Source organism: Pan paniscus, chromosome 16 (assembly GCF_029289425.2).
Source record: "Pan paniscus chromosome 16, NHGRI_mPanPan1-v2.0_pri, whole genome shotgun sequence".
Classification (NCBI taxonomy): domain Eukaryota; kingdom Metazoa; phylum Chordata; class Mammalia; order Primates; family Hominidae; genus Pan; species Pan paniscus.
Window position 1 is genome coordinate 23,274,214 of NC_073265.2, and position 14,344 is coordinate 23,288,557.

Sequence of the window (14,344 nt, forward strand, 5' to 3'; positions counted from 1 at the left end):
TCGCAAGGACAAAAACCAAACACCACATGTTCTCACTCATAGGTGGGAATTGAACAATGAGAACACTTGGACACAGGAAGGGGAACATCACACACCGGCACCTGTTGTGGGGTGGGGGGAGGGGGGAGGGATAGCATTACGAGATATACCTAATGTAAATGACGAGTTAATGGGTGCAGCACACCAACATGGCACATGTATACATATGTAACAAACCTGCATGTTGTGCACAGGTACCCTGGAACTTAAAGTATAATAAAAATATATATATATATAAAAAAAGATATAGATAAACGCAGGTATAGAACATATTGCTGGATTGTAAGGTATCATTTCTCCTGAAATTGATATATACACAATACAAATCAAAATCCCATCAGGCTTTTATGGTAGTTTTATAATAAATTGTGAAATTAGGTAAAAAAAAAAAAAAAAGAAGAAAATGTGGCACATATACACCATGGAATACTATGCAGCCATAAAAAGGATGAGTTCATGTCCTTTGTAGGGACATGGATGAAGCTGGAAACCATCATTCTCAGCAAGCTATTGCAAGGACAAAAAACCAAACACTGCATGTTCTCACTCATAGGTGGGAATTGAACAATGAGAACACATGGACACAGGAAGGGGAACATCACACACAGGGGCCTGTTGTGGGGTGGGGGGAGGGGGGAGGGATAGCATTAGGAGACATATCTAATGTAAATGACAAGTTAATGGGTGCAGCACACCAACATGGCACATGTATACATATGTAACAAACCTGCACGTTGTGCACATGTACCCTAGAACTTAAAGTATAAAAAAAAGTATACCAATTCACAGAAATCCTCCACACTTCCAATTACAATAAAACTATCCATCTATTACTCTAAAATTTGTGAATATTAATCATTCTATCTTTCCAGCTTTTCTTCTGCATTTGTGACCCCTTTGTACTATTTTTTTCTGTTAGGATACAGTCAAGAAAACTGAAATCATGGTAGTAGGTACTTTAAAGACGGAATTGGTTACCAGATGTTAGAAGGCTCTAGAAGTTCTTGAGCAGGAGTAATTATAGACATCAGTTTACCTTAAATGGGCAGAATTCAGATAGATAACAACAACAACAAAAAGAGACTGTGGAGGTTATTCATAGTGGACTAATTTGTTTGGAAAAAATAAGTAGCTATAAATCAGTATATTCTAGTATCTTTGAGACAACAAATATTGGAAATTGTTTTTCTTTTCTTTTTTTTTTTTTCCCAGCAAGTGCTGTGTTTATTTTCCAAACAATTTTATTGAAATGTGCCAGGAGTAGATGGGCAGCACAAATGTATGAACAGGAAAAAAAACAAATCACATGTACAATAATTTTTTTAAAGTGAAGGTTAATCTTGGGAGATATCAGTTCCCCTCTCCCTCCCCCTGCAGACTTCCAGCGTTTCCATTAAGGTTAAGCCTCTACGAACCTAGCATTAAAAAAAAAAAAAAAAAAAGGAATACAAGATCTTTTGCAAATAACAAAAACAAAAACCAAAAAATGGCATAAAGGAAAGAGAAATACCTTCCTGCTCAGATGGGACTCTTCCTAGGCACCTAATTAGAAGGCGTGCTGAGCGGTGGAGAAACACAACTTCAGAGTGCAAGGGTATGGACCATTGGGTTTTTCATCTGGTAATGGTTCAGGAAGCCCGGAGTCTCCAGGGCATCGCTCTTGGATTCCCATTCCAGCAGTCCAGAGGAGCTGCGCTCACTTTTGCCTGAGAATACTTTCACAGAAGATGGCCGCTTCACTCCCAGCTCATCATAGATCTCAAAGAAGTTCTCCTCGGTCGCCTCCAGCGGGGCGTTGAAGAAGTGCAGCATGTTGCTGGGGTGCTGGATGCGGTTCTTGGCTGCCTGCTCTGTGGTGGAGAACCGATTGTTCCGGGATTCACTGAAGTCTTTGCAACTGCAAGACCCATCTTCCAACCCGTGTGACTGACCGGGCATGATGGCTGGCTGCTTGGAGACACAGACATTCAGCTTCTGCCCAAACATGAAGTTGTTGTTGAGGTGGGTAATGACCCGGTCCACAGTGTAGCCATCAGCCATCTCCACCATGGCGCCCCCGGCTTGCTTTTCATGAATTTCACCTTCTCCACATTGCCATACAAGCAGAAGACATTGAAGACTAGGTCACAGTTCATCTTAGATTGATGCAAGCCATAGACCATGAGCACAGGGCTGTCGGCGTGAGGGCCATACTCGGGTGGTGGGGGAGGGGGTGGGGGGGGGTCCCATACTGGGGGCCGTAGCGACTTGGGCCCCGACAGTGACCCCCGACTGGTGGACCCATCCTTCTCCCTTCGTAGTGAGGTCGGGGGGGCCCGTAGCCCTCATCATGGTAATGGCTGTGGTACCCACCGTGGGGCCCTCCATATTCTGTGGGGTGATCTCCCAGGAGAGGGGGCTGCCTCTGGCGTTTGTTGGGGTTGCTGCCAGGGTCACCTTGTCCACTGAGATTGGGGTTTGTGTAGTCCCAAGTATCCTGATCATTCTTGAACACATTCAAGCGTGTAGGCTTTGCGTATTCCATCTTCAGAGTGCAACAGCCAGAATAGATACCAGCCCCATTGAGAGAGGCCTTGGCCCGCTGGGCACTTTGAACAGAGTCAGATTCCACCATCGCCTTAACTCCATTCTTCTTGAAAATGATAATTCTCTGGACAGGGCCACAAGGATTACAGATAGTGTAAAGAACATCCGCGGTGATCGAATAAATGGGGTTCAGGATGGTAAAGAGAAGCACACTGTTCACGCTCAGGGAGTCATCGGAGTCCCCGGGGAGGGAGATCTTCTGGCTGGTAGAGTAGTTGACAAAAGCTGGGTGACCGGCAATGTATATTTGGTTGTCGGCTGCGTAGCTCACGGCGTTGCAAGCCCCCAACACATCTTCAAACTCCACCAATGCTTGTCTCTTTTTAGGCATTACCACCCCATAGCTGATGGGTGCAAACTCCTGCAAGGCCTCCACAAGGTCAGCTTCCACCACATCGTCAATCGGGCCCCTGATGTGGACAACTGGGGAGGCAGGGGTTTTGTGCAGGTCATGGTAGTTCTCCCCGCCGCCGCTCCCGCCGCCCCGCCGCCCCGCCGCCCCGCCGCCCCGCCGCCCCGCCGCCCCGCCGCCCCGCCGCCCCGCCTCCTCCACCGCCACCGCCGCCGCCTCCGTGCTGGTCGCCGGCGTTGCCAGTCTTGAGCCGCTTAGGGGCACCGCCGCCCTCACTGCCGCCGCCTTAGTAGCCGCCACCGCCGCCTCTGCCGCCCCCCGCCGCCATCTTCATCGCTCCCGACAGCCTCTGCTGCTCGTCCGGCTGCTGCCTCTGCTCCAGCCGCCGACGCCGCTTCTCCCAGGAAATTATTTTTCCAAGTTAGTTTGGTAAAGTTTAAAAGGTTGGTGCTTTATCCTGTAGACAATTGAGAGTAGTTTCTGTATTTAAGAAGGATAAATAAAATGTTCTGTGTGCAGGGCGGATTAGAAATGGAAGACATTGGAAGCAGAGAGAAGTTAAGGAAAAATGTTGACGTTATCTTAAAGTGTTAAGAACCTGAACGAAACTCATTGCAAAATCATTGCCAGGGAATACAGTGTAGGGCCATTGACTGACTCTAGTAGTGGATGAGGACAACTCACAGAGAGAAATCCGACAATCCATGTTTAGCAGAGGGAAGGAAGCCAGAAATAGTTATTAATAAGTGCAAGACTTCAGTTTTGTTGGTTTTTTTGTTTTTTACTCCCAGCAAGCTAAATTTGACAATAATGTAGCTCAATTTCTCCCAATCTCATTTTGTTAATCTCTATAATCTTGCCCCAGAAAAGCCATTTGTACCCCAGCTCAGAAAATTCTGTATTCATTTGTCTTCATAAGATTGTAAAAATTTCAAAACTGTCTGTTCATGATAATTAGAGAAATACAAATCAAGACTACAATGAGATACCATCTTACACCAACCAGAATGGCTATTACTAAAAAGTCAAAAAATAACAGATGCTGGTGAAGTTGTGAAGAAAAAGGAATGCTTATACACTGTTAGTGGGAGTGTAAGTTAGTTCATCCATTGTGGAAGACAGTGTGGCAATTCCTCAAAAGCCTAAAGACAGAAATAGCATTTGACCCTGCAATCCCATTACTGGGTATATACTTAAAGGAATATAAATCATTCTATTATAAAGACACATGCATGCATATGTACACTGCAGCACTATTCACAATAGCAAAGACATGGAACCAACCAAAATGGCAATCAGTAACACACTGGATCAAGAAAATGTGGTACATATATGCCATGGAATACTATGCAGCCATAAAAAAGAACAGAGACCATATCTTTTGCAGGGACATGGATGGAGCTGGAGGCTATTATCCTTAGCAAACTAACATAGGAAGAGAAAAACACCGCATGTTCTCACTTGTAAGTGGGAGCTAAATGATGAGAACTCACATGGACACACAGAGGGGAACAACACACACTGGGGACTTTCAGAGAGAGGAGGCAGAGAGAAGGGAGATCATCAGGGAAAATAACTAATGGGTGCTAGGCTCAATACGTGGATGATGAAATAATCTGTACCACAAACCCCCATGACAAAAGTTTACCTATGTAACAAACCTGCACTTGTACCCCCAAACCTAAAAGTTTAAAAAGGAAGCGAAAAAAACTTTAAAGTAGCTCAATAAGTTTTATATTAATGTCAACTTTAAATAATTTTTATGCATAATACGTTATTAAAATTCATTTACCTTTTTAAAAAAAGAATGTGAAATTTTAGCAGAGTTTTCAACAACAATGTTATAGTTAACAAGAGAAAAGCATCCCTGATGCTTTACAAACTGGTGTTTCAATGAATTAGTCTTTTTTTTCTGAGAGGGAATCTCGCTCTGTTGCCCAGGCTGGAGTGCAGTGGCATGATCTCGGCTCACTGCAACCTCCACCTCCCAGGTTCAAGTGATTCTCCTGCCTCAGCCTTCCAGTACCAGAAGGCGTGCACCATGACGCCTGGCTACATTTTGTATTTTTAGTAGAGACGGGGTTTCACCAGGTTGGCCAGGCTGGTCTGCAACTCCGGAGCTCCCAAACTGCTGGTAGTACAGGCATGAGCCACCGTACCTGGCCAAAATGAATTACTCTTAATTGTGTTCTATTCATTTGTTTTTCCTGCATTTTCATTTCATTTCACTTTGATGAACCAACGGAAATACCCGATGGAATACAGTGACAGCTTGAAAAGCTTCATGTTAACAAAGTTATCATTCCACAGTAGATAAAATAATATGTGAAAGTAATGAGAACTTAGGAATTCCTCTAAAATCAGAATTTAAAGACATACCACTTACCCTTTAAGATAGCTTACAGCACAGAAGTCTTAGAAAATGGGCATTAGAGTGTCAGAAAGCTAGTCATGTTAAAAAAAACCTTTCAAATCAAGGCTAGCCACCTCATTAAATAATAAAATGAAGAAACTAGTTATAAAACCGGTGTTCCATTTTCAATTTTAAAAAAATGCTGATGGTAAAATAACCATTAATTTAAAATATTTTTCTGCTCACTTCTAGAAGGTGGAGCATAAACCACTTAAGTGACCTATTTAAGCCCCACTAAAGCAAATGGCAAATATTGGGATTGGATTACCAAATGTATGCCTTCCATTTGATTGGCCATATTATTGTTTCATGCATGGATAATGGCTTTTCTCCTTCTTCAGTAACCCAAAGGAAAAGCTGACATTCTAACCTGGAGCTGCACATTCAAGCTTTGACACATGCCTCTAACTGGTTTCGTCTAATGCTTATAATAAACCTGTAGAGTCAGCAACTTTAGAAAGATGGGTTGAAGAAGTGTCTTTATCATAGTTTGAATTTTTCTCTGGGGCACTTGGCAGAGTCACCTCTGGTGTTTCAAATGTGCTTGAAAGTTATCTGGCTGCCCTCTGAGAAGTTTGCATAAAAACTGCTTTACTTAAAAGCAGGCAAAATTAAGGTTTCTGTAACAAAACCATAGGCATTGCATTGAGCTAGGACAAAGACCAAATATCCTGCTTCCATGTGGCAGAGAAATAATGAATAACTTGGTTCAAGAGCTCATGGAGTGGCATATCATCACACCATTATTAATAGAGAACATTGCTAATTTCTAAAAGGGCTTCATGTCATGATTATTTTATCCTCTTCTTTCTGTTAAATTTTTAACATGTATGTCCACTGCAAAGTACGCAAAGGAAATAAATTAGCACTAAAAAAAGGGCTTCTTCACAACCGCAAATTATATATATATTTCTTTCAGAACATCACTTTAGAGAGAAAATAGCAAAAATTCAGCATCATCACTTTTTGACAGTTCACTAGCCAATCAAAATATAGAAAAAGAAGGAGAAATTAAGTACATTTTTATTCACTGTACATTTTTAGCTATTTGTGTAGAAGAAAAACAATTAGCTGATTTAAAAACCCTAAGGTGAGTACGCAGTTTTTAATTATTATCTTTGCTGTTGTGATTTATATTTGTATTTTATTTATGTAAAAACCAGTAAATAAACCTATGTCAAATACTTCTTTATTTTTGATACTAGTTCAAAATATTGGTGACTTTTTAAGGTATGAATATCTCATATGTATCTTTTAGAAATTATCAGAGAGTTATAAAATAATATTGGGGAGGTAAGGAAGGCACTAGACATAAGAAACTTTTATAGACAAATACTTTGTCACCAAAGTTGTATATTTAAAAGTCCCTATTCTTTGTCTCTTATCGATTCAAAATTAATTCATTAGAAAACAATTTTCCTCAACATTTAATCCCTAGTTGTTCATCTTTTTCACTAGTTTGTATTCCATTACTCATTGCTTCATAGCTAAACTCTGTTTAAATCTGTTAACTGAAATGATTTTAAAACGTTTTGGTGGAGCGCTGCGGGAGGTGCGTGCGCGCCCCGGCCGCCGAACAAAGGAGCAGGGGCGCCGCCGCGAGGACCCGCCACCCACCTCCCGGGGCCGCGCCGCGGCCTCCCGTCCACCGCCACCATGACCGCCAACGGCACAGCCGAGGCGGTGCAGATCCGGTTCGGCCTCATCAACTGCGGCAACAAGTACCTGAGGGCGGAGGCGTTCGGGTTCAAGGTTAACGCGTCGGCCAGCAGCCTGAAGAAGAAGCAGATCTGGACGCTGGAGCAGCCCCCTGACTAGGCGGGCAGCGCGGCCGTGTGCCTGCGCAGCCACCTGGGCCGCTACCTGGCGGCGGACAAGGACGGCAATGTGACCTGCGAGCGCGAGGTGCCCGGTCCCGACTGCCGCTTCCTCACCGTGGCGCACGACGACGGCCGCTGGTCGCTGCAGTCCGAGGGGCACCGGCGCTACTTCGGCGGCACGGAGGACCGCCTGCCGTGCTTCGCGCAGACGGTGTCCCCCGCCGAGAAGTGGAGCGTGCACATCGCCATGCACCCTCAGGTCAACATCTACAGCGTCACCCCTAAGCGCTAGGCGCACCTGAGCGCGCCGCCGGCCGACGAGATCGCAGTGGACCGCGACGTGCCCTGGGGCGTCGACTCGCTCGTCACCCTCGCCTTCCAGGACCAGCGCTGCAGCGTGCAGACCGCGGACCACCGCTTCCTGCGCCATGACAGGCGCCTGGTGGCGCGCCCCGAGCCGGCCACTGGCTACACGCTGCAGTTCCGCTCCGGCAAGGTGGCCTTCCGCGACTGCGAGGGCCGTTACCTGGCGCCGTCGGGGCCCAGCGGCACGCTCAAGGCGGGCAAGGCCACCAAGGTGGGCAAGGACGAGCTCTTTGCCCTGGAGCAGAGCTGCGCCCAGGTCGTGCTGCAGGCGGCCAACGGGAGGAATGTGTCCACGCGCCAGGGTATGGACCTGTCTGCCAATCAGGACGAGGAGACCGACCAGGAGACCTTCCAGCTGGAGATCGACCGCGACAACAACAAGTGTGCCTTCTGTACCCACAGGGGCAAGTACTGGACGCTGACGGCCACTGGGGGCGTGCAGTCCACCGCCTCCACCAAGAATGCCAGCTGCTACTTCCACATTGAGCGGCGTGACCGGCGCATCACACTGCGGGCGTCCAATGGCAAGTTTGTGACATCTAAGAAGAATGGGCAGCTGGCCGCCTCGGTGGAGACAGCAGGGGACTCAGAGCTCTTCCTCATGAAGTTCATCAACCGCGCCATCATCGTGTTGCGCGGGGAGCACGGCTTCATCGGCTGCCGCAAGGTCAGGGGCACCCTGGACGCCAACCGCTGCAGCTATGACGTCTTCCAGCTGGAGTTCAACAATGGTACCTACAACATCAAAGACTCCACAGGCAAATACTGGACGGTGGGCAGTGACTCCGCGGTCACCAGCAGCGGCGACACTCCTGTGGACTTCTTCGAGTTCTGCGACTACAACAAGGAGGCCATCAAGATGGACGGGCGCTACCTGAAGGGCGACCACGCAGGGGTCCTAAAGGCCTCGGCGGAGACCGTGCACCCCGCCTCGCTCTGGGAGTACTAGGGCCCGCCCGTCCTTCCCGGTTCCTGCCCACGTGGCGGCTCCTTCCAACCCTCCCTGCTAACCCCTTCTCCTCCAGGTGGGCTCCCCGGGGCGGGAGGCAAGCCCCCTTGCCTTTCAAACTGGAAACCCCAGAGAAAACGGTGCCCCCACCTGTCGCCCCTATGGACTCCCCAGTCTCCCCTCCGCCCTGGTTCCCTACTCCCCTCGGGTCAGCGGCTGCGGCCTGGCCCTGGGAGGGATTTCAGATGCCCCTGCCCTCTTGTCTGCCACGGGGCGAGTCTGGCACCTCTTTCTTCTGACCTCAGACGGCTCTGAGCCTTATTTCTCTGGAAGCGGCTAAGGGACGGTTGAGGGCTGGGAGCCCTGGGCGTGTAGAGTAACTGGAATCTCTTGCCCCTCCCAGCCACCACCTCCCAGCCCCCCAGGAGCTGGGCACGTGTCCCAAGCCTGTCAGTGGCCCTCCCTGGTGCACTGTCCCGAAACCCCTGCTTGGGAAGGGTAGCCGTCAGGTGGGCGAGGACTGAGCCTCGGTGTTTTTTTGGGTGGTGGCTGGAAACAGCCCCTCTCCCACGTGGCAGAGGCTCAGCCTGGCTCCCTTCCCTGGAGCGGCAGGGTGTGACGGCCACAGGGTCTGCCCGCTGCATGTTCTGCCAGGGTGGTGGTGGGGGGGGGGTAGGGGTGTGGGGGCCGTCTTCCTCCTGTCTCTTTCCTTTCACCCTAGCCTGACTGGAAGCAGAAAATGACCAAATCAGTATTTTTTTTTTTAATGAAATATTATTACTGGAGGCGTCCCAGGCAAGCCTGGCTGTAGTAGTGAGTGATCTGGGTGGGGCGTCTCAGCACCCTCCCCAGGGGGTGCATCTCAGCCCCCTCTTTCCGTCCTTCCCGTCCAGCCCCAGCCCTGGGCCTGGGCTGCGGATGCCTGGGCCAGAGCCCCCGCTGTGATTGGTGCTTCCTGGGCCTCCTGGGTGGATGAAGCCAGGCGTCGCCCCCTCGGGGAGCCCTGGGGTGAGCCGCCAGGGTCCCCCTGCTGCCAGCCTCCCCCGTCCCCGACATGCATCTCACTCTGGGTGTCTTGGTCTTTTATTTTTTGTAAGTGTCATTTGTATAACTCCAAACGCCCATGATAGTAGCTTCAAACTGGAAATAGTGAAATAAAATAACTCAGTCTGCAGCTCCCCCCCAAAAAAAAACTTTTTGTCCATTTTTTACCTATTCCATTTGACATTGGTCTCATATGATATCATGATATAAAGGAAAATGACCCTGCAATGATATGATTCATAATTCCACTATAAATTTCCTTGATGCTTTGAGAGTGTGATTTATTTATTTTGCCCCCTTCCTTTTTTTTTTTTTTTAACTATGAAGCAGGTACATGTACAATAATGCCATTTTTTTCAACTCCAAATAAATAGAAACAGCTATAGGACTAAAGTTTCTAATATGAATCTTATAGTTTATTTAGCACATGCTTTAATAAAGTTACCTCTTCAGGAAACTAGAATATTGTGTCTGGTGTAAGACTAGATGTTTTGTCAAAAGCATATGTAATATTCATATAGTGGAGCTTTGGCTTTATGCCATGAACAAGCAGGAGGTGTTTTTGGAACTGACCTATTGATTTTCACAGGTTATTTATTAGAAATGACTGCTGCCATTCCCACATAGTCCTAAGTGTAAACATTTACCATATGTATGTGGCTTCAAGATTATTTTGTTGTTCACAAAATCACCTATGTCCTCCCATCAAAATACTGTCCTCATCTTAAAAGTAAATGGCACTATTTTATTCAATGATTTACATTTTGGAATCCTAACCAGATATTTTTTTCCTTAAATTTCAAGCACTGCATTACTTCCAAAGACATGCTATGGGTATGTGGAAATTATATCAAACATGAGTAAATTTTGTTGACCAAGACTGCAGAAATAACAATACCATCACATAAATATATGAATACAGACGTTGATGGTTGCTGAAAATTACCCCCAAATAGCCAATGCCACGAGTATATTTTGAATAGCTAGTTTGATTTTTATTAACATTATATTAAGGTTATTTCTAAGCCTGCAGACAAAATTTATAGAATATACTATTCAGATATTTGAGAATGTACTACTTAAATATTTGGATATATTTATTCCAAATCTATCTCCACTGTGATTTTTTAGGAGATACAATTGCCATCACAGTAAGATATTGCTGATTCCAATGAAATTTTTAATTAACTAGAAAAATCAAAGAATGCAATTCTTTTTCAAGATTTCTTCAAATAAAGAAACAAGCAAAATTAGGCTGTGGTGCTGTGAATAACACCAAGAAGTATGGAGTCAGGCAAGCCTCAGGTTCAGTCACAGTTCTACTGTTAAGTAGATAATTCTAAGGGTGCGTCTCTGTGTCTTAGGTTTGTGGAGACCTACAGCAGCGTTCCACAGACCAACACTGAGCCTACCCCACGACTATTCAACCTGACCATTATTGGGTAGCTTTCATCTAACCAGTTAGAAAGAAAACATCTAAGAAAACTATTTACTAAAGAATTATATATTTTAATTAAGGGTACTGAACATGGTCAAGTTAGAGAACAATAGAGTAGAAAACTTCTATTCAAATATAATTGAGACCAGTTTTTTGATAGTTAATCTGAAAAGTGAGTTAAGGAGGAGGATCATGGGGTTAAAAAAAACCAGAAATGTAAATTATTTGGCCAATATTTTGATACAAGTCCAGGACCCTTTGATTATTATTCTACTAACTGGAGTTTCTATACATTGTCTTCTTTGTATAAATTATGATCATAAGAAGTCAATTATAATTCTAAATTTTTACTTGTTTAAAGTAGAACAAAAAAAGTAATTGAAGTGCAAACACCTTTTAGCTTATTAAATTTTTGCTATTCTTATTCTAATTTTGTAATTTTTTCTTAAAAATTTACATTGCTTAGCCCTCCTAGTAATCAGCTTAGCTTTTTCTAATCTTTTCAAGACCCAGATATTTTTACATAAATAGCACCACTCTATTATAATCACATCACTGATTTTAGTTATGTCACAAAAGACCAACTTGAATACAACCTAAATAAACTGTCTGGTAGATAAGTTAACAACATAACGTCAATTTGAGGCAACAGACTTACATAGGCATAATAGAAAACACACTGTTATTTTACAGGGAGAATGTACAGTGTCCGTTCATTCAACAAGTTAGTTAAACACAACTCAACTAAAACAATGTCATTGAAAAGTAGCAAATTCTCTTTTTGCTCCATGGACTTACAGCCAATGAGTCCTGAGAAAGAAGAGATAATTTAAAGAGCTTCGTTGGCAGGTGAATCTGTACTTGGCCTTTTAGCTTAGAGACTGAAGCTCCATATTAAAAGCAGAAGAATAGTGAGACATCCCATATGAAGAAAGAAATCAGAACAGACATGCAGGGGCAAAAGTAGCCATGGTCTGCGTCCTGGCTCAGGAGGACAGTATGTGTTGAAGAGCAAAGCCTAGAATGGGCTGATGCCTGTAACCTCACCCCATCTCATTGCTTTATCACACTGCTTGCCCAGAAAATCTGGTGCCCCACAGTGAGAACAGGAACTGGGCATCCCAGCTAATCTTCAGCTGGGTGGGTCTCATAGGGTTGTCAGATTTGAAAAAAATAACAATAGGCTTTGAAGAAAAAGACTTGGAGATGAAGCAGAATGCTCTTGCCAAAGCTTCCCTCAATTGACATAAGAGGAACAAATTTATTTCCCAAATTAGTTATAGTATAATTTACCAGGTATCCAAATAAATTTGTTTGGACACTAAGAGTTTTCCCCTTGAATAATGCCTGAACATAATTTTACATATAATTCTTTTATTCAACAAATGCTCAACGTATGTTTGTTTTATACCAAACACTTTTAAGGAATTAGGAATACCATTGTGAATAAAATAGACAATCTCTACTAAATGCTTAGTTATGATGGAAGGCAAACAAATACATAAAATAATTAAGAAATACAGTTTTATGCCTCATTATGTCAGATGATAGTAAGTGCTGTGTCCCCAAAACACTTACTCATTTTCTCAAACTATTATAAAACAGGGAAGGTGCATAAAGAGTGCTGGACATGGGACTGAAGATTCTGTTTTAAATATGGTTGCCAGGGAAGTCCTCACTGTGTAAGAACATTCCATCAAGGACTTGAAGGAGATGAGGGAAGTCATCAAGAGGATGGGAAAAAGAACACTCCCAGTAATAGGACCAGCAAATGCAAAGAGCAGAGGAGAAAGACATCTGCTTTGTTTAAGGGACAGCAAATAGGTCTCCCTGCTACAGCAGAGTAAATAGAGTGGAAATGGTAGAAGAGTTTTTAGTTGTAAGGCAAGAAGGGGACCAACCATGGAGAGTCTTAGATGTCATTGTGGAGATTTCTATTTTACTGGAGGTGAAATGGAAGCCACTGAAGACACTTGAAATGGAGGCCGATATGGTTCACAGCTTTAATAGTCTGCTGTCTGCTGAGATAAGAATTGACTATAGGACAAAGGGTAGATCTAGGTAGTGAGATGTTATTGCAGTCACCTAGGAAAGAGATAGGATGATTTGAACTAGAGTGGTACTGGTAAGAGGTGGTCATATTTTGAAAATATCTTTGAAGTAGAGTTGACAGGATTTGGTGATGAATTTGACATGGAATGTGAGTCAAATTTCATAGCCTGAGCCAAACATCCCTATTTAATTACGTTGAATATGATGGAAAAGGTGGGGGGAAATGGATTAAGAAAAGAAAGAAGTTTGCTGTGGGAAACAGTAAGGTGAAGAAACCAGTAGAGATGTTAGATATCTAAATCTGAGTTCAGGAGTTTTGAATGCATAGAAAATTTGATCATTAGCATGGGGCTGGTATTTGAAGCCATGAGACCGGACAAGGTCATTTTAGTTTAGTGTATTTCCACAGATTATATTTCAAGCATCGTGCTAGATACTTTAACGTTTGGCCATTTTAAAGGCCCCTTGGTAAATTTCACAGGAATCAGGATTTGACTGACCTGTTTTTCTCAGATGTCTGACCTCAGTCGGATGCATGATTTTATTATATTTAATTCCCTATAAAATTCCAAAATATCAAAATAAGACCTATATTTATTAGCAGGATTTTTCAGGTACAATATTCCTACTCAGATAGAACTATATCACTTAATTTCACAGAAATATCCTTCCCTGGGGTGATGATACTATTATATCACCAATCATGAAGTCATGCTGACTTGCAGGCAACAATGGAGCTCACATTTAGATCTAAGCTAATTTGCATGACTTACTTAAATTATGAAAAGACACACTTTTAGAGAGCAGGCAGATTTTGTTAATTCTGAATTATGTCAAAGTATCACTTAATAATTCTCAAGGGCCCAACTCTGGCGAAACCGGATGCTGCAGTGTATGTGTTTCCTATTCCCTTCCAACTTTTTTCATCATGATTCATCAGCGAATGCTATGAAGTCTAGAAATTTCATTAATGGATATCAGGGCCATTGGACCATGCATTTACACAAATTGCTCTGTGAAGAAGGAGCATTCACTCTCTCTCTCTCTCTCTCTCTCTCTCCAATGCTTTCTCCCCCTCTTTCTCTTTCAAGAGCAGAACATTTTAGTGACCTCCAGTTAACTGGCTGAACTAAGCAGCCATCTCTTAGGTTATAATGCATTGCTAACAAACCTCAGCATAGACTGTAACGCTACCACTAAAGCTTCTGTTCATGTTGTTCTAGGGCTAATAAAATGGTATATTGTATTCTAGCTCTGAGGAAATTTGAGATTGTCTCATATTTTC

General features: G+C 44.0%; 2 pseudogenes; one reads left to right on the forward strand and one right to left on the reverse strand.

Moving 5' to 3' along the window:
* Positions 1 to 1,570: 1,570 nt before the first annotated feature.
* LOC134729044 (heterogeneous nuclear ribonucleoprotein L-like) lies at positions 1,571 to 7,048 on the reverse strand (annotated as a pseudogene).
* On the forward strand, positions 6,977 to 8,726 carry LOC134729168 (fascin-like; annotated as a pseudogene).
* The last annotated feature ends 5,618 nt before the right edge of the window (positions 8,727 to 14,344 follow it).